Here is a 21,184-nt window from a genome sequence, read left to right as displayed (position 1 = left end):
CCAACCCCCCTACCCAGAAAAAAGAAATTGCTCCTGGCTTGGGGAAACATATAGGACATGGGGGGGGGGGATCGAACTTCGGTCCATCCTAGGTTAGCTCATGCCAGGCAAACACCCTACGGCGTGAGCCACCGCTTTGGCCCCCCTCCTTCATTTCTATTCACCTAAGAAATAGAAATACTTTTCATTTTTGGGTCAGAGCTAGCAGTGCTTCCGGCTTACTTACTCCTGACTTACTCCCTTATGGAAATGCTTGGGGACCATATATAGTGCTGTGAATGGAACATGAGTCAGCTGAACACAAGGCAAGAGCCTTAACCCATCTTTCCTCCTCCTCCTCCTCTTCTTCCTACTCTTTCTCCTTCTTCTTTCCCTCCTCCTCCTTCTTGTCCTCCACCTCCTCCTTTTTACTCCTCTTCCTCCTCCTAGTGAACAGGGTTCATTCCTACTGTGTTCAAGGGATTGTATGTGTGACCCCAAGCTGAGCACACATAAGACAAGCATTCAACCCACTCTGCTACCTCTCCAGCCCCATTCTCTGTTTAGTAGCATTTCTACCCATCCCTGTCCCTTCCTGGTGATGCTGCTGTGATTAGGGCCCTGGCTCAGGGCTATTGTCAGCAGGGTTAAGACACTTTGGCCTCAGTCCATGTTTGGTTGTGGCTCTGTTCATCACATATGTTGTAATGATGCTGGGGACTTGGGCTTGTGGGTGGTCTGGGATCAAACTCACGGCCTCACCACCTGCACACTTGCAAGGCAGGATCTGTTCTGCTGTTGCCTTCTCCAGAGCTCCCAGGCACCCTGTTTGGGTTAAAGCAGCCAAGAAAGCTGCTCTGGGGAGGTGACCTACAAGAGTACTCAAGTCAAACAGTGTGTTTGTGTGCTGTTTAATGTGTCTGAGTTGTGTGTATCTGTGGTATGTGTGTGGTATGAATACATAAGATACATGTGCTATGCATGTACTTGGTGTGTGTATACACATGTGTCATGCATGTGATTTGTCACATGTGGCATATGTACTCGATGTGTGTGGCATGGATACATGACCTTTCTGTGTCTATGCCATATGCATGGTATGTATGTGTATGTGAAGTGCAATGACAGACATGCTGTGATCAGGTTTCACTGCAAAACAAACTATGTGAAGGTGGTAAAGGCTAGCCTGCAGCTAAGAGTGTGAAGTGTTCTGGAAACTTCCAAGAGATCTGTGTCACTGGGGTGTAGTTAGCACTGGGCTGAGACTAAGAGGCAGGGAATGGGGATAGAAACCACATCTGTAAGAACCTCTTTGGCCTTAAGGCTTTTGCATTTGGACCTCAGAGAGCTCCCATGGTTCCTACTGTATCAGATCCCTGGCTCCACATGGTCCCTTATTGCCCCCCAAAGTAGCCCACAACACCACCATTCCCAGACCAAAAAAAAAAGATTTTGGATTTTACCTGCAAGAGAAGCCACAGCGTGGCTGGGGGGGGACCATGACCTGGACTTGTATTTGGAGAAATCCCCGGGTATGATGGGAAATGGAGTGGATAGGGGAGTCGATCACCAGCTTTGTGGAACCCCACACTCCCTGGAATTACCTCCATTCATTAGAGCAAACCTTTCCTTTGGAGACCTTTTTTAGGGGGTGGGTCATACCCAGTGGTGCTCAGGAATCAGTCCTGGCAGGCTTGGGGAATCCTACTGAATGGCAAAGATCAAACCCAGGTTGACACCCTATGGACTGGCTATCTCTTCAGCTCCTTTGTAGATGTTTTATTTATTTTGGGGGATGGAGGTCTGCCAAGCAGTGCTCAGGAGCCTCAGGACCACTTCTGTGATACTCAGCCTGGCTATGTGGGATGTTTCATGCTTAGGCCAGCTTCATGACTCAGTGCTACATAGATCTAGTGGTATTCAGGGGACACCACATCCATACTAGGCAATGTTTGGGGGCCTTGCAGTGCTGGGGATCAAGCTCTGGTCCTCACATATAGTGAGGCATATGCCATAGCAGGCAGGGCATTTGTCTTGCACGTGTTCAAACCAAGTTCAATCCCTAGCATTCCATATGGTCCCCTGAACCTGCCAGGAGTGATTTCTGAGTGCAGAGCTAGGAGTTACCCTTGAGCGCCGCTAGGGGTGGCTCCAAAACAAAATAGCAACAAAAAAAGTTGTGGTGATCACAGGACTAGAGCAATGGTACAGCAGGGAGGGCAGAAGGCTTGCATGAGGCTGACCCCAGTTTGAGCTCAGCAACCCGTATTGTTGTCCCTTGAGCACCACTAGGAGTAGTTCTTAAGTATAGAGTGAGCCTCAAGTGTCACTGAGTGTGGCCCTAAAACAAAACAAAACAAAAATCAAACAAACAAAAGGTTGTGATCAGAAAGGACTTCAGATAGAAGGAATTTATTGTTGATTTCTAGGAGCTAGGCATGAGATTAAACTTAGGTTTCTGGCTTCCTCCCTCAGGGAGCCTTCCAAAATGCTCTGCAGCAAGAATCCTAATTTTAATTAGCTATAGCTACTCCTGGGAGTACGTCGGGTCACTTCAGTGTGCTGGGGACCATGAGAAGTGTGCCCTGCAGGATTTCTACAGAAGTGCGTTGTGAGGGAGAAGGGCTCTGGGCGAAAGGAGACCCAGGTTCAGGGCAGCAAGGGCACATGGGATACTGGGGTTACAAACAGGGAAGCTGGGCTCAGGGCCTGTGAACTTGTTTGTGTGATTTGTTTTGTTTTGGGGCCACACCCAGCTGTGCTCTTCGCTCAGGGATCACTTATGACAGTGCTCAGGGTACCACATGGGATGCTGAGGGTAAATCTCAGGTTGTTTTCTTTTGGTTTTGGGGTCATACCTAGCAGTGATTAGGAGTTACTCCTGGATCTGCACTCAGCAATCACACCTGGAGGACACGGGACCATATGGTATGCGGGGATTGAGCCCGGGTTGGCCACATGCAAGGCAAATGCCCTACCTGCTGTACTATCTTTCCAGCCCCAAACCTGGGCTGTTTGTATGCAAAGCAAGAGCCCTATCAGCTGAACTATCTCTCTGGTCCCCAAACCTAGTGGTATAGACAAGAACTTTGGAGGCACACAAATTCAGAGCAGGATTGGCACTGGCCCTGCATGGCCACTAAAGTTTCCAGCAAGAGACACAGGCTGAGAATTCAAGGACTGGATTTGGGGTACAGTAGCAGCAGAAAGTGGAACTGAAACCCAGGGAACACTCCCTGGGTGCTCCTTGGAATTGCAATGGCATGATTTGCTCTGATGAGGTGATCACTGGGGACCCTCAAGACAGCAATGCATGACCGTCAGTCCCTATGCAGGGTAAGACAGAGTCCCCCAAACCTGCCATTGGCACCTGGAGATGGTTAGAAAGAAGACAGACTTTCAATGTTGACTCAGGAGCAAGCTTCAGAGTTTATTGCTTGGGGCCGGAGAGATAGCATGGAGGTAAGGCATTTGCCTTTCATGCAGAAGGTCATTGGTTCGAATCCCAGCGTCCCATATGGGCCCCCCCCCCCCCCGGCCTGCCAGGAGCAATTTCTGAGCATGGAGCCAGGAGTAACCCCTGAGCACTGCCAGGTGTGACCTCCCCCCAAAAAAAAAAAAAGAAAAGAAAAGAAAGCAGAGCTTATTGCTTAACACCATGGAGACAGGGTCAGGAGTGTGGTAGGAAAAAGGGTCAGGCAAAGAATCTCGCCCTTAACTTGCAAGCAGATGGTGTCTCTTGTACCTCCTGCAAGGGATGTGGGAGGGACTCAGAGAAAGGGAGGTGGTGGCTCAACAAAAAAACTCTTGCTTTGCTAGTGTGAGGCCCTAGGTTTGATCCCCAGCACTGACCTAAACAAAATGAAACAAAAGATCCAGAGATTATGGATGGGGCAGAGTGGAATCATGGTAAAGTGGTTTGACGTTTTTAGGGGGTGAACGGTGAAGCTCAGATGAGTGACCTGAGAATGGACATGGAATAAAAAGTAGAGATCAAGAAGGTTAGCCTTAAGTGTTTTAGTGAAAGAATAGTTTTTGGGGCCCAGAGAGATAGCACAGAGGCATTTGCCTTGCAAGCAGCCGATCCAGGACCAAAGGTGGTTGGTTCGAATCCCGGTGTCCCACATGGTCCCCCATGCCTGCCAGGAGCTATTTCTGAGCAGACAGTGAGGAGTAACCACTGAGCACCACCGGGTATGGCCCAAAAACCAAAAAAAAAAAAAAAAAAAAAAAAGAAAGAATAGTTTTCTTTTGGGGAGACCACACCCAGCGATGCTCAGGGGTCATGCTTGGCGGTGCTCAGGGGACCATATGTGGTGCCAATATTGAACCCAGGTCAGCTGTGTGCAAAGCAAGTGCTGTACTATTTGCTGGATTGTCTTTCTTGCCCTGTGTAGAAGTTTTGTTTCTTGGTTTTGTTTTATGGTTGTTTTTTTCCCCCATGTTCCACTCCAGCCCTATTCAGTACTAGTTTGGGTGTTTTGGGCTTCAAGTGTCAGAAAACCCAATTGGAGTTCAAGTCTGCTGGACCTTTCTTGTGGGGGACAGTATTTGAGCCACACTTTGCTGTGCTAGGAATCACTCTTGGTGGTACTCAGGATCCATATGTGGTGCCAGCAATCTAACTGGGCTTAGCTATGTGTGAGGCAAGTTTTTATATAATTTTTCTTAAGTAATAAATATCTGGGCCCGAAGAGATAGCACAGCGGTGTTTGCCTTGCAAGCAGCCGATCCAGGACCAAAAGTGGTTGGTTCGAATCCTGGTGTCCCATATGGTCCCCCGTGCCTGCCAGGAGCTATTTCTGAGCAGACAGCCAGGAGTAACCCCTGAGCACCGCCGGGTGTGGCCCAAAAAACAAAAAACAAAACAAAAAAAAAAGTAATAAATATCTATTGAGAATTCCTGGATTAGTGATTATTGTCTCCAACTAGAGGGAGGAACCAACATTGTTAGAAATGTCCAAGAAATGGCACTGAGACTGTCCCAGTCTTCTTGGCCAACACAAGGGAGGAAGGTCAGTGTTCATTCATCTTTTTTTGTTTATTTGTGTTTTGAGCCACACCCAGTAGCTCAGGGGTTACACCTGGCTCTGTAATCAGAAATCGCTCCTGGCAGGCTGGGGGACCATATGGAATGCTAGGGATCGAACCCACATCTGTCCCGGGTCTCTGCATGCAAGACAAACACTGGCCTCAGTTTTCATTCATCTTTATCCTTCATCAGGATACTGAGATGTGTCTGTGGACCCATGCTGGTTCCTCAAACACTAGGGAAAAGGAGACTTACCTTATTACCAGGCTCATTTCTTTTTTTTCTTTTTTACAGAGTTGGTCACATGCAATTAAATGCCTTAAACCCTTTACTAGCTCTCTGGCCTAAGACAGTCTTTTATTTATTTATTTTTGGTTTTTGGTTTTTGGGTCACACCCGGTGGTACTCAGGGGTTACTACTGGCTGTCTGCTCAGAAATAGCTCCTGGCAGGCACGGGGGACCATATGGGACACCGGGATTCGAACCAACCACCTTTGGTCCTGGATCGGCTGCTTGCAAGGCAAATGCCGCTGTGCTATCTCTCTGGGCCCCTAAGACAGTCTTGACTTTTTATTTTTATTTTTTTCTGGATCACACCAGCAGTGCTCAGGGCTTATGCCTGACTCTGCACTCAGGAATTACTCCTGGTTGTGCATGTTGGGGATCAAACCTGGGTTAGCTTTGTGCAAGGCAAGCAACCTACACGCTATGCTATTGCTCTGGCCTCCACCAGGCTCTTTTCTTTCCTTTTGTTTTTGTTTTTGTTTTTTGGGCCACACCTGGCGTTGCTCAGGGGTTACTCCTGGCTGTCTGCTCAGAAATATCTCCTGGCAGGCATGGGGGACCATATGGAACACCTGGATTCGAACCAACCACCTTTGGTCCAGGATTGGCTGTTTGGAAGGCAAACGCCAGGCCCGTTCTTTTCTTATCCTTGATGAGACTGTTACTTCCCTGGGTGAGACTTTCATCCTGGAAGTTCACCACGAGGTTATCAGTAGTGAGATAGATCTGGTTCTGGGATGTGGGGATCGTCTGGTTCTTATGCAGTTGGAAGTAGCCAAGGTTCCCACTCAGCAGCACGGCATGAGTTTTAGCCCCTCTACTGTCTATCTCTCCAGACTTCAGAGCTGCTAGGAAATAAGTGTTATTTAAGAAAAAAAAAAAAAAGGCAGGAGCCGGAGAGATAGCACAGCAGCGTTTGCCTTGCAAGCAGCCGACCCAGGACCTAAGGCGATTGGTTTGAATCCCAGCGTCCCATATGGTCCCCATGCCTGCCAGGAGCGATTTCTGAGCATAGAGCCAGGAATAACCCCACAGCGCTGCCAGGTGTGGTCAAGAAAAGGAAGGAAGGAAGGAAGGAAGGAAGGAAGGAAGGAAGGAAGGAAGGAAGGAAGGAAGGAAGGAAGGAAGGAAGGAAGGAAGGAAGGAAGGAGGAAGGAAGGAAGGAAGGAAGGAAGGAAGGAAGGAAGGAAGGAAGGAAGGAGGAAGGAAGGAAGGAAGGAAGGAGAGAGAAAGAAAGAGAGAGAGAGAAAGAAAGAAAGAGAGAAAGAAAGAAAGAGAGAAAGAAGAAAGAAAGAGAGAGAAAGAAGGAAGGAAGGAAGAAAGTAAAAAAAGAAAGAAAGGAAGAAAGATAGAAGAAAGAAAGAAAGAAAGAGAGAGAGAGAGAATGAAAGATAGAACGAAAGAACGGAAGAAAGAAAGAAGAAAGAAAGAAAGAAAGAAAAAGAAGAAAGAAAGAAAGAAAGGAAAGAAAGAGAGAAAGAGAAAGAAAGAAAGAAAGAAAGAAAAGAAAGAAAGAAGAAAGAAAGAAAGAAAGAAAGAAAAGAAAGAAAGAAAGAAAGGAAAGAAAGAGAAAGAGAAAGAGAGAAAGAAAGAAAGAAAGAAAGAAAAGAAAGAAAGAAAGAAAGAAAGAAAGAAAGAAAGAAAGAAAGAAAGAAAGAAAGAAAGAAAGAAAGAAAGAAAGAAAGGAAAGAAAGAGAAAGAGAAAGAGAAAGAGAGAAGAAAGAGAGAGAAAGAAGAGAGAGAAAGAGAAAGAGAGAGAAGGAAGGAAGGAAGGAAGGAAGGAAGGAAGGAAGGAAGGAAGGAGAGGGAGGGAAAGAAAAAAATTGATCAAATTAAGAATAACTTAAATAATGACAAATTGTGTTTTGTTGTTGTTGTTATTACTTTTTTTTTTTTTTTTGGCCATACCCAGAAGTGCTCTATGCTCAGGGATCACTCCTGGCAGGCCTGGGGGACTATGAGGGGTGCAGGGGTCTGAATCTGGGTCAGCTGTGTGCCTGCCGTACTATCATACTATCTTTCCGACTCCAAAGGCCAAATTGTGGTGGGTAGGTGTGCACGTGTGTCATGCTCAGGTGCAAAGAATGGAACCTAGTATCTCATGCATTCTACCTCTGAACTACTGACCTGCCTGCACCCACATAAGAACATCTGTTATCTCACTTACTGAGAAGTTTGGGCACCTGGTAAGCCAGACTGCCTCATTCAGCATCTTAGTTATCACTTCAAGAACTCTGGTTCAAGCCCACTTTCAATCTGCTAGAACATCTTCCTAGTCCTAAACTGGCTATAATGGTTCCAGCCTTCACAGCAGACGGCAGGCAAAGAACTGACCATATAGCCACCCCTTCTGTGATTAGGAAAAACCTTCTGAGGAGGCCTCTAGCCTGTTTCTCACCCTCTCTCACAGCTGTGTGACCTGAAGATGAGTGCCTCCAGAGCTTGTCTGTTTTATTGGATACAGCAAGTTGTTGCAAGTTGGTCTGTGTAAGATACTTCCAACAGTACCTGGCACATGATTGGTATGATTGTGTCAATATTTTTTATCATTATCTGAAGGAAAGAATTACTTTATAGTTCTGATCTAATCAGCTTCTTGGTGGGACAATTTGTACAGATAATGGTTGGGCTCAATTGAGATCCATCAGCAAGGCTGGAGAGAGGCTCCGTTAGAAGCTATGGCTAGTGAAGGAAACTTGAAACATCATGTTAAAAGGAAAAATTAATTTTTTGGTGGGGCCAATACCTCGCATTGCTCAGGGGTTACTCCTGCTTCTGGAAATCATTCTTGGCAGGCTTGGGGAACCATATATATGCCAAACCTGGATCAAACCTGGGTTGGCCATGTGCAAGGCAAACGCCCTACCCGTTGTGCTATTCTCTGGCCCCCAACAGGGGAAAATCAGGCATGGGGAATGGGTATTACTCAGCCAACAAGATTGGCTACCTATGTTTTGTTGTTTTGAGCCAGCCTTATCAACATGTGAAAAACACAGTTGTATTTGTATGTAGTTTTTTCTTTTTAAAAATTTATTCTAAAAAAAAATAATAAAAAAAAAATTTATTCTGGGGTCGAAGTGATAGCACAATGGGGTAGGGCGTTTGCCTTTCATGCAGTCAGTCTGGTTCAATTCCCGGCATCCCATATGGTCCCCCAAACCAGCCAGCAGTGATTTCTGAGCACAGAACCTGAGCGTCATCAGGTGTGCCTCCCAAAACAAAACAAAAACGGAAAACAAATTTATTCTTTTTTTAATTAAAATATTTTGTTTGCTAGTTTTAGGAGACACATCTGGCAGGGCTATGGTGGCCATGTGGGGTGCCAGGAAGTGAAACTGGGTCCACTGGGTTTAAAGCAAGCATTTGAATCCATCTACTATTACTTCAAGCCCACCTATTTTTCTTTTTGGACCTCACCAACTAAGTCCAGAATTTATTCCCAGTTCTGTGTTGTTGGGGGGGGGGGGTCACTCCTGGTGGTGCTAGGGAATACCTACTCCCTTTTCCCTCTTCTTTTTTCTCCCTCTCCTCCATCCCCCCTTCCTTCCTATCTTTTTTTTTGTGTGTGGTTTTTGGGTCACACCCAGCAGTGCTCAGGGGTTATTCCTGGCTCCAGGCTCAGAAATTGTTCCTGGCAGGCATGGGGGACCATATGGGACTCCGGGATTCGAACAAATGACCTCCTACATGAAAGGCAAACGCCTTACTTCTATGCTATCTCTCTGGCCCCCTTCCTTCCTATCTTTCTCCTCTTTCCCTCTCTTCCCTCACTCCCTTCTCTCTTCCCCTTCTGTTAGGGTTCGAGTTGACACCCGGCACTGAGAATCAAAGACCACCTTCAATAATGCAAGGTGCAAAAGGAAGTTTATTTGGTTAACCAAGGTCCGAGTCTCATCCCACTAGAGGAATCTTGGCAAGGACCCCGAGTCCAATCTTCAAGCATTTTATATAGAAATTACAAGCATTAAAAGAAATTTTTTGTTTGTTTGTTTTTTGGATCACACCCGGTTGTGCTCAGGGGTTCCTCCTGGCTCTACGCTCAGAAATAGCTCCTGGCAGGCTCGGGAAACCATATGGGATTCTGGGATTCAAACCTCCATCCTTCTGCTTGCAAGGCAAACACCCCATCTCCATGCTATCTCTCCAGCCCCCAACATTAACAGAATATTAACAGAACAATCATTTCATTATATAGTTGTCTTAATTTATCACTGATTTTTCTGGATCAATCTTGGCTGTCTAGGGATACTATCATTCGAACCCTGGTTGTCCAGGGTGGAGGGATCTCTGATTTAGACTTTTGGTTGTTAAGGGAGACTTTTTCCAAGCTCACTCAACCCCTAGTTCCTGGAGGAACTAGGGGCACCAACTTCGGTTTTATTTCTGAGCTAACTCTTTCTCTGCCTTCAGCCAGGAGTGATAAAGTACACTTTACTAGGGTTTGGGCTTGTCTTAGTATATAGTTCCTTATCATGGACTTAGGGGAGAATCTTGGTTCTTTTTTTCTTTCTTTTTTTTTTTTTTTTATTTTGTTTTGTTTCCTTCTAGATCTCTTTTTTTTTTAATGTTTTTTTTTAATTTATTTAAACACCTTAATTACATACATGATTGTGTTTGGGTTTCAGTCATGTAAAGAACACCACCCATCACCAGTGCAACATTCCCATCACCAATGTCCCAAGTCTCCCTTCGCCCCACCCGACCCCCGCCTGTACTCTAGACAGGCTCTCCATTTTCCTCATACATTCTCATTATTAGGACAGTTCAAAATGTAGTTATTTCCCTAACTAAACTCATCACTCTTTGTGGTGAGCTTCCTGAGGTGAGCTGGAACTTCCAGCTCTTTTCTCTTTTGTGTCTGAAAATTATTATTACAAGGGTGTCTTTCATTTTTCTTAAAACCCATAGATGAGTGAGACCATTCTGCGTTTTTCTCTCTCTCTCTGACTTATTTCACTCAGCATAATAGATTCCATGTACATCCATGTATAGGAAAATTTCATGACTTCATCTCTCCTGACAGCTGCATAATATTCCATTGTGTATATGTACCACAGTTTCTTTAGCCATTCGTCTGTTGAAGGGCATCTTGGTTGTTTCCAGAGTCTTGCTATGGTAAATAGAGCTGCAATGAATTTAGGTGTAAGGAAGGGGTTTTTGTATTGTATTTTTGTGTTCCTAGGGTATATTCCTAGGAGTGGTATAGCTGGATCGTATGGGAGCTCGATTTCCAGTTTTTGGAGGAATCTCCATATCGCTTTCCATAAAGGTTGAACTAGACAGCATTCCCACCAGCAGTGGATAAGAGTTCCTTTCTCTCCACATCCCCGCCAACACTGTTTATTCTCAATCTTTGTGATGTGTGCCATTCTCTGGGGTGTGAGGTGGTATCTCATCGTTGTTTTGATTTGCATCTCCCTGATGATTAGTGATGTGGAACATTTTTTCATGTGTCTTTTGGCCATGTGTATTTCTTCTTTGTCAAAGTGTCTCTTCATTTCTTCTCCCCATTTTTTGATGGGGTTAGATGTTTTTTTCTTGTAAAGTTCTGTCAGTGCCTTGTATATTTTGGAGATTAGCCCCTTATCTGATGGGTATTGGGTGAATAGTTTCTCCCACTCAGTGGGTGGCTCTTGTATCTTGGGCACTATTTCCTTTGAGGTGCAGAAGCTTCTCAGCTTAATATATTCCCATCTGTTAATCTCTGCTTTCACTTGCTTGGACCCGGCAGCACTCAGGGGTTACTCCTGGCTCCACCTCAGAAATCTCTCCTGGCAGGCTCGTGGGGGGGGGAGGGGGGACCATATGGGATGCCGGGATTCAAACCACCAACCTTCTGCATGAAAGGCAAACGCCTTACCTCCATGCTATCTCTCCGGCCCCAGAATCTTGGTTCTTACATTTCTTCCTTCTTTTCTTCTCTCCTTCCTTCTTTCTCCCCCCTCCCCCCATTCTCCCCTTCTCCCTCTCTCTTTTCCTTCATCATTCCCTCATTCTTTTGGTTTGGGACCATCAACAGACAGTGTTAAGGGCTTACTCCTGCCCTTGCACTCAGGAATCCGTTATACAGTACTGAGGATCAAGAGGTGTCAGACAATGTCTTCATCCTTGAACTACCTTTAATTCCATTCCCTTTCTTTTTCTTTTTTGGTTCTTTTTTGTTTGTTTGTTTTGTTTTTGGACCACACCCATGATGCTCAGGGGTTACTCCTGGCTATTCGGTCAGAAATCGCTTCTGGCTTGGGGGAACATATGGGATGCCGGGGATCGAACCAAGGTCCATCCTGGATCAGACACGTGAAATGCAAATGCCCTACCGCTGTGCTAGCGCTCCGGCTCGCTCCATTCCCTTTTTTTTTTTTCATCTCTATACTTATAAAATACTTGCCAAAAAGCATAAGGGACTTTAGAGCAATAATAGTACAGTGGGTAGGATACTTGCCTTTCACATGGCTGATCTGGGTTCATCTCCTCTTACCCCATATGGTCCCTTGAGCCCATCAGGAGTGATCCCTGAGTGAAGAACCAGGAGTAAAATCCTGAGCATCTCTGGGTGTGGCCCAAAAACAAAACAAGGAGGTAAAAGAAATACCTGCCCCTTAGCTTCTCCAAATCTCTCTTCACCTCTCTCTTAGCTGCACTGTCAGTATCAGGTCCAGGAAATTAATACCTTTTCTTTGGAGGTTGAAGTGATAGCACATTGGTAGGGTATTTGCCTTGCATGCATGCAGCCACACCAGAGGGACCTTGATTTGATTCCTGACATCCTATATGGTCCCTCGAGCCTGCCATTATCGATTTCTGAGTGCAGAGCCAGGAGTAACCCCTGAACGCAGCCAGGTGTGACCCAAAACCCCTTTTCTTTGTTTATTTGGGGGTCATACCCAGTGGTGCTCAGGACTTCTGACACTCAGGAATCACTCCTGGCAGAATCAGAGACCATATGGGGTCCCAGGGATCAAACCCAGGTCAGTCTAGAGTCTTACTCACTATACTATCTCTCAATCCATAATAATCTTTTTTTTTTTTTTTTAGTTTTTGGTTTTTGGGTCACACCTGGTGGCTCTTAATGGTTACTCCTGATTCTGTGCTCAGAAGTTACCCCTGAAAGTCTTGGGTGACCACATGGGATGCCGGAGATTGAATCTAGGTTAGCCTCATGCAAGGCAAATGTCCTACGCACTGTGCATCACTCTGACCCCTCAACCCATAATTCTAATAGCCTCCATACCATCTTTGTGCAAATTTTGCCACTATGCCTGATGTCCAACCAGGACCACAAGGATTAACTCTTACATATGGTTCTCATTATAAACACCATTTGAAAGCAGCAGGGTTAATCACAGACCAAACTATATTTTTATTGTTTGTTTGTTTGTTTGTTTTTGGGCTACACCTGGCAGTGCTCAGGGATTCTCCTGGCTCTGCACTCAGAAATCTCTCCTGGCAGGCTAGGGACCATAGAGGATACTGGGAATCAAACCCGGGTCTGTCCCGGGTCAGCCATATGCAAGGCACGTGGATTTGATCCCAGGCACTGTATGATCCCCAAGCACCAATAGAAGTAACCCTGAATAGCAAGCAGGGTGTGGCTCATAAACAATCCCCCAAACCTCAAAGATCTAAAATCAAAAAATTTCTTTCAGGTGTTATTTTGGGGTGTCAGTGGGGCACATTTATTTTTTTTTCCGGGTCACACCCAGCAGCGCTTAGGGGTTACTCCTGGCTCTACGCTCAGAAATCACTCCTGGCAGCCACAGAGAACCATATGGGATGCCGGGATTCGAACCACCGTCCTTCTGCATTCAAGGCAAATACCTTAGCTCCATGCTATTTCTATGGTCCCAGTGGGGATTATTGAAAGTGCATGAACCTTTTTGTTTTGGGTTTTGTTTTTGGGCCACACCAGGCATTGCTCAGGGGTTTCTCCTGGCTCTGCATTCAGAAGTCGCTCCTGGCAGGCTTGGGGGACCATATGGGATGCCAGAGATCGAATCCAGATCCGTCCTGGGTCAGAAACTTACAAGGCAAATGCTCTACTGCTGTGCTATCAATCTGGCCCCTTTGAACCTTTTTGAGGGTGGAGGACCCTCTTCAGACTGGGTACGTGGGGGACCATGGGGGCCAAGGAACAAACCCTAGATGCCAGCCAGTATGTAGAGTATGTGCTTTTGTCCTTCAATCCATCCCTCTTGGTCCCTGTGAACATTTTTGTTTGTTTGTTTGTTTATTTTTGGGTTACTCCTGGCTCGGTGCTCAGAAATGCCTGACAGTGCCCAGGGGACTATATGGAATGCTGGGGATTGAACCTATGTTATCCACAAGCTAAAGCAAATACCCTACTTGCTGTACTCTCTCTCCAGCTCCTTTGTGAACATTTTAAAAATTGTGAAGTATAGAGGGAAGTTGCTTTCTAGAAAACTATACTAATTGACACAATTGAAAAGCAATGAAAGAACCTGCCCCATCTTCCCATTTCCAAAGAAATCTTCAGGATTTTATGATTGTTCCTGCAAGTGCCATACTTGCTGTGCTATTGCTCTGATATTATTGTTGTTCATTTGTTTGTTCATTTGAGGTCTTATCTGGCAATGCTCAGCAGCTACTCCTAGTTCTGCACTCAAGAATCACAAAGGATTGTGAGAGCAGCTGAGTGATAGCACAGCTGTAGGGCATTTGCCTTGCATGCTACCAACCGTGGACATGGCCCAGGTTTGTTTCCTAGCATCCCATGTGGTTCCCTGAGCCTGCCAAGAGTGATTTCTGAGCGCAGAGCCAAGAGTAACTCCTGAGCACCACCAGATGTGCCCCCACCCCCGATAAAAACAACAAAAACAAAGAGTTGTGAGACCTTATGGGATGCTTTGGATCAAAGCTGCATGTCTGGCCCCTCTTTTTGTTTGTTTGTTGGGTTCACTCAGTGGTGCTAAGGACTCCTGGCAGGCTCAGAGGACCTTATGGAATGCCAGAGATCAAACTTGGATTTTTTTTGTTGTCCCTCATTTCACAATATAGACCAGGCAAAGGGCCTGGGTTGAGGAGTATATGGGGTGCATTTACTGTACCTCCTCTTTCTATACAGTGTAAAGAACACAGCCTGTGGTAAGAATTGGGAGGTCTTATCTTTTTTTAAGATATATATATATATATATATAATCTTTCACCAGTACAATATTCCCATGACCAATATCCCAAGTGTCCTTCCTCCCCACCCCACACCAGCCTGTACTCTTGACAGGCTTTTTTTTTTTTTTTTTTTTTTTTTTTTTTTTTTTTTTTGGTTTTTGGGCCACACCCGTTTGATGCTCAGGGGTTACTCCTGGCTATGTGCTCAGAAATCGCCCCTGGCTTGGGGGGACCATATGGGACGCCGGGGGATCGAACCGCGGTCCTTCCTTGGCTAGCGCTTGCAAGGCAGACACCTTACCTCCAGCGCCACCTACCCGGCCCCAAAGAGAAGTGACAGTCAAATCTTTTTTTGTTTTTGTTTTTGGGCCACACCCGGCGACTCTTGACAGGCTTTTTACTTCCCTCATTCAGTCACATTTTGTTATGATAGTTCTCAGTGTAATTATTTCCGTGACTGCACTAAATGATCCCTGTGGTGAACTTCATGTGAGGAGCTGGACCCTCCAGTCCTCCTCTATTTTGTCTCTGAGAATCATTACACAAATGTTTTTCATTTTTCTCAAAACCCATAGATGAGTGAGATCATTCTGTGTTTATCTCTCTCCCTCTGACTTATTTCACTCAGCATAATAGATTCTATATACATTCATGTATAGGAAACAAGTAAAAGCAGAAATAAATAGATGGGATTATAGTAAGCTGAGAAGCTTCTGCACCTCAAAGGAAATAGTGCCTATAATACAAGAGCCACCCACTGAGTAGGAGAAACTATTCACCCAATACTCATCAGATAAGGGATTAATATCCAAAATATACAAGGCACTGATAAAACTTTACAAGAAAAAAAATCTAACCCCATCAAAAAACGGGGAGAAGAAATGAACGGACACTTTGACAAAAAAGAAATACAAATGGCTAAAAGGCACATGAAAAAATGCCCCACATCACTAATCATCAGGGAGATGCAAATCAAAACAACTATGAGGTACCATCTCATGCCACAGAGATTGGCACACATCACAAAGAATGATAACAAGCAGTGCTGGCGGGGATGTGGAGAGAAAGGAACTCTTATCCACTGCTGGTGGGAATGCCATCTGGTCCAACCTTTGTGGAAAGCGATATGGAGATTTCTCCAAAAGCTGGAAGTTGAGCTCCCATATGATCCAGCTATACCATTCCTAGGGATATATCCTAGGAACTCAAAAATACAAAAATCCCTTCCTCACACCTATATTCATTGCAGCATTGTTTACAATAGCCAGACTCTGGAAACAGCCTAAATGCCCCTCAAAAGATGAATGGTTAAAGAAACTATGGTACATATACACAATGGAATATTATGCAGCCATCAGAAGAGATGGAGTCAGACACTTTCAAGCACCTTACCTACTGGACTATTGCTCCAGCCCTCACTTGGAGTTACTTTGGTGTTGTCTATGAGGTACGGACCTCAATACTCTTTCCCTAAATTGCTGATGAGCCAAGCCCCTGTTTCTTCCCAGCACCATTAACTTCTAATTTCTTTCTGCTTCCCATTATCTATGAGCCACTTTAGTAACAATGCTGCATAACAAGCAAACCCCAGACTGAAGGGCCTGACTGCAGTGGTGAGCCTGTGATCAGCAGAGCTGGATGAACTTTTCTAGGCTGGGCTCATCACAGCCTACTCAGTTGCAGGATATGATTTGATGTGCTAGATTGGCTTCTTCCTCCTCTTCATATCAGCAATCAGTTGAGGAAGGTCCTCATGACCTGACATGAATACTGAGACAAAGGTCAACCTTGTCACACTTCATACTCCTGCCTGTCCATTGGCCAAAGCAAGTCCCAACACCAAGTTCAAATCAAGGATATTGGAGAATAGATGTCATCTCTTTTAGTGTCAAGTCGTATGCTAAAGGGCATGTTGACAGGAAGTGGAGAAGCTTTGAAAACTGAGAAGCAATCTCTTCACACACACACACACACACACACACACACACACACACACACACACACAACTTTCATGAAACTGGGTTGAGTAGAGATAAAGTATCCCCAGAATCTAGAAAGAAACCTCGGGCCAAGCAACATGTTTTTCTGTTTTGTTCTTTTTGCTTTGGGAACAATGCTCAGCAGTGCTTAAGGCTTGCTCCTGGCTCTGCACTCTGGGATCACTCCTGGCTATACTAGGACACAATGTTGTTGTTGTTGTTGTTTTGGTTTTTGGGCCACACCTGGCTGTCTGCTCAGAAATAGCTCCTGGCAGGACGGGGGACCATATGGGACACCGGGATTCGAACCAACCACCTTTGGTCCTGGATCGGCTGCTTGCAAGGCAAACACCACAGTGCTATCTCTCTGGGCCCCACTAGGGCACAATGTTGGGATCAATCTTAGGTCTGCCATGTGTAAGGCAAACACCGTGCCTGTTGTACCCTTTCCAGCTTTGCAAGGAACATTTTCTTGTTTTCTTTTTGCCACACCCGGCTATGCTCCTCCAGGCTAATTCCTGGCTCTATACTCCAGAATTGTTCCCAATCAGCTCAGAGGACCGTATTAGATGTTGGGGATCAAACTCAGGCCGACCATTTACAAAGTAAAAGCCCTGCCTGTTCTACTACCACTCTGACCACTCAGGGACATTGTTTTAAGGCAGATGATTCTCCAGTTTGCTCTGAGGGTGAGGACCAGTTGTGGAAAGAAAAACATACCTTTTTTGGTTTGATTAGGGCTACACCTGGGTGTGCTCAGGATTAACTCCTGGTTCTATGCTCAGGAATCATTCCTGGTGTTCCTTGGGGAACTATTTGGGGTGCCAGGGATCGAACCCACGTTGACTGCCTGCAAATCCAGTACCCAACCCATTGTACTACTTCTCTGACCTAAAAAATAGTTATAGATGAGAAGAGGCTAATAGTTACTTCATCTAAAAATTCATGTTAGGAGCAGAGCTGGAGCAGCTGGGTAGATAGGTAGGTAGGTAGGTCCCCAAATGATTACCGTATTTGCCGGCGTATAAGACGACTGGGCGTATAAGATGACCCCTAATTTAGCAGTTAAAACATAGGTTTAGGCCTATATTCGCTGTATCAGACAGAACGTTCCTTTGCTGCAACTGTATGTACCACAGTGAGCCAATCACAACAAGCAAAGGTTCAAAGGTTATACTATAATAGACTTCCTCTCTGACTCTGGCCCATCTGAGCAGGCTTTTTACAGTGTAGATTCGGGTCCAGAACATTGTCTAATTTGCATGCATCAAAAGCTTGGTTGGATTGGCTGATTTAGAGAGGCGGTCCGAGCAGCCTTGTAGTGATTGGTGCAGGATCGAGTTGGAAAATTCGTTAGACAATTTTCGTTTAGCGGCATATTGAAACATTTTTCAGGATATACTCAGCGTATAAGACGACCCCCGATTTTTGGTTAACTTTTTTTTTTGTTGTTTCAAAAGTTGTCTTATACACCGGAAAATACGGTACTTCTAAGAATTCTGGCTGAGGGCCGGAGTAATAGCACAGCTGTAGGGCATTGGTGAACTCGGAACAGGCCTGGGTTCAATCTCGGGCATCCCATAAGGCTCCCCTAGCCTGCCAGGAGTAACCCCTGAGCACTGCCCAAAAACCAAAAAGTGAAAAAAAATACTCTGGGGACCGGAGAGATAGCATGGAGGTAGGGAGTTTGCCTTGCATGTATGTAGAAGGATGGTGGTTTGAATCCCGGCATCCCATATGGTCCCCTTGTGCCTGACAGGAGCTATTTCTGAGCACAGAGCCAGGAGTAACCCCTGAGCACTGCCAGGTGTGACTCAACCCCCCACCCCCCAAAAAAAACCAACAACTCTGGTTGAAAGCATGAGTCAGAAGTTTCCAATAACTACTGCAGATGATGAGAGGCAACCTCAGTAACACCAAGAACTGCTCATCAGCCAGATGGGATTCTGGAGAGGGGGCCTGCAGTCACTTTCTCCAGACCTGGCTGGCACTAGGATAGTCACAGTGGTGGGCAGGTGGGTGTGGTGGATGGTTACCTAAAGTTGCCAGAACCAGAGACTGAAAATGCTGTGAACAGTTCAAGGAACTGTAGCCAATTACTGATAAGGAGAGAGGGACAGGCCAAAGAGCCACATTGTTTGAGGTGACTAGGGGAGTCATGTGGGATATTTGATGAGCAGGTCAGAGGAAGAGATGCTTGGATCTCCAGTAACCAGAGAGCATTTCAGCGTAACTGAGGGGCGTGACTGTGTGACTAGGCCATTGAAATTACACTCAAGGTCTTGGAATTGAGGCCAGGGCAGAGGTCAAGACTCATCTCTGCACAATGCAGACCTGTGGACTTCAGACAGAATTGCCAAATCTGAATGAGAACTCTGGGATCCCTTCCTTGGTTCCTTCCTTTCCTTCCTTCCTTTTCCTTTTGGGGGCCACACAGAATGGTGCCTGGTGTTACTTCTATTTCTGCTAATGATGCTTAGAGGACCGTATGGGATGCCAGGATTGAACCTGTGCAAGGCAAGCATCTTCCCGCTATACTATCATGCTTCTCTATTTTGGGAGTGGAGTGTGGGGAGGTTTGGGCCATACCTGGCATGCTCAGGAGTTATGCCTGGAAGGTTTAGGGGACTGTACAGGATGCCACTGATTGAACCTAGTTGGCCGCATGCAAGGCAAATGCCCTATCCACTGTACTATTCCCTGGCAAAGCTTTTCTATTTTAATAGGTTCCCTGGCTCCAGTCTTAGGCTCAAAAGAGTTAAGAACTATTGAGCTACCATGTTGTATGGGCCATGCTTGTTGAGTAGACCCAATGTCAGCAGTCGGAAGGAAAACTAAAGATTTGTGTCCTCTTGGTTGGGTCAATGAGTGGCCAATGGTTGATGATTGGGGGAGGGGAGGGCTTAGAGAGCAAGTTTTCTCATGACAATGCTCAGGGAATCATCAAACCCAGCCAGCTGTTATCATTCTGCATATAAAGCTCATTGTCTCTTGAGATATCACACTCCAACTCTGGAGAGAAATTGCTCAAGGAGACAGAAGGGGCAGTGAAGCAGATAGTATATACAGAGGTTAAGGTACTTGCCTTGCATGGGGCCAACCCTGGTTTAAACCCAGCACTGAATAGGGTATTTCTGAGCATTTTCAGGGGGGTAATTCCAGAGCACAGAGCTGGGATTAGCCTCTAAGCAATGCCAGATAAGGATGGAAGAAGGGAGGGGAGGAGGGAAGGAGGGAGAGAGAAAAGGAGGGAGGGAGGAGTGAACCTGACCTAGAATGGCAGATGACTAGGGTAAAAGGTGAAGGCAGAATGGAGGGAGGAATCAGAGAGGCTAGTCAGTCAGGTGGGGACTGTCTAGATGTGAGTAGTCAGAAAATGGGGATGGGAGGGTACCATATTTGCCAGTGTATAAGATGACCGGTCGTATATAGAAATTTTGCAGTTAAAATATAGGGTTAGGCCTATATTCGCTGTATAAGAAAGAATGTTCCTGTGCTGCAACTGTATGTACCACAGTGAGCAAATCATAACAAGCAAAGGTTATACTGTAATAGACTTCCTCTCTGACTCTGGCCAATCTGAGCAGGTTTTTTACAGTGTAGATTCGGTACAGAACATTGTCTAATTTGCATGCATCAAAAGCCTGCTTGGATTGGCTGAGTTAGAGAGGTGGTCCGAGCAGCCTTGCAGTGATTGGTGCAGGATCGAGTTGGAAAATTCGTTTTGTGGCAATATTCAGACAATTTTCGTTTAGCGGCATATTAAAACATTTTTCGGGATATACTTGGCGGATAAGACGACCCCCGATTTTCGGTTGACTTTTTTTTTGTTTCAAAAGTTGTCTTATACGCCGGAAAATACCGTATTTATTTCCAAGGCACCAGGATTCCAGCACTTACTGGGAAAGGGGAAAATGGGATGAAGAGATTGGGTGGGGGGACAATCTTCTCCTTCCCGGTCCAACCTCATCTCTCTTTTCTCTGCCATTCAAACAGCTCCAACCATCCTGGTCATCGCCATAGCCATCGTGGTCACCACCTCGCCACCATCTTCATCCTCACAAACTCCATCATCAATGCTTGCGAACACCCAAGTGCCAGTCTGGCTGCTGGCAGTCTGGCTGCTGGCAGTGTGCTGAGCTGTGCTGCGAAGACTGAGGCAGACCCTGCCTCTAAGGGTGGATTACAGACACCGAGGGGAGGAGGGAGTGAGAATGGACACCTGATGGTCCCCACTCAGGGGCCAGGAGACACTCCCACCCACCAAGGGAGATCCTCTAAAATTGTCCACCTCCTGACATGTTATTAAGGGGATCTTTCCCAACTGGGTCCAAGGAGCAAGCTGTAACCTCCACAGTACTCCCCCAAACTGTAGAGTTCATGGGCAAAGACCCCGTGTGTGGGTACCTTACACTAGCTGTATGCAGCAGCCTTCTCAAGATGAAGAAACTCGTGGTGCACAGAGCTTGCTCTCTTGAGGGGACCCTATACATTATTCCCACAGATATTCCAACCCACTGGCCAGACCAGGGACAGGTAGGTCTTTGACAGTCACAGTGCTTAGTGGCAGTAGGAAAACAGTCATTCATTCTTTTATTTATTTATTTTTGGTTTTTGGGTCACATCGGCGGCACTCAGGTTACTCCTGGCTCTGTGCTCAGAAATTGCTCCTGAGGGGCCGGAGCAGTGGCGCAAGTGGTAGGGCATTTGCCTTGCACACATTAACCTAGGACAGACCTAGGTTTGATCCCCCAGTGTCCCATATGGTCCCCCAAGCCAGGA

At 45.9% G+C, this 21,184-nt stretch overlaps 1 protein-coding gene and 1 non-coding gene across 2 annotated transcripts in view; one reads left to right on the top strand and one right to left on the bottom strand.

Annotated features, from left to right (window-relative positions):
* PNKD (PNKD metallo-beta-lactamase domain containing) overlaps window positions 1-21,184 on the top strand; it is a 97,306-nt gene that overhangs the window by 41,602 nt on the left and 34,520 nt on the right. The gene's annotated exons all lie outside the window — the stretch shown is intronic.
* LOC126002687 (small nucleolar RNA SNORA51) lies at window positions 14,288-14,416 on the bottom strand. The gene has a single exon (XR_007493362.1). It is a non-coding gene; the product is annotated as a small nucleolar RNA SNORA51 (small nucleolar RNA).

The sequence above is a fragment of the Suncus etruscus genome, chromosome 2 (genome assembly GCF_024139225.1).
Source record: "Suncus etruscus isolate mSunEtr1 chromosome 2, mSunEtr1.pri.cur, whole genome shotgun sequence".
Taxonomy (NCBI): Eukaryota; Metazoa; Chordata; class Mammalia; order Eulipotyphla; family Soricidae; genus Suncus; species Suncus etruscus.
The sequence above is the reverse complement of the archived record's forward strand: the minus strand, read 5'-3'. Positions and strand labels throughout refer to the sequence as shown.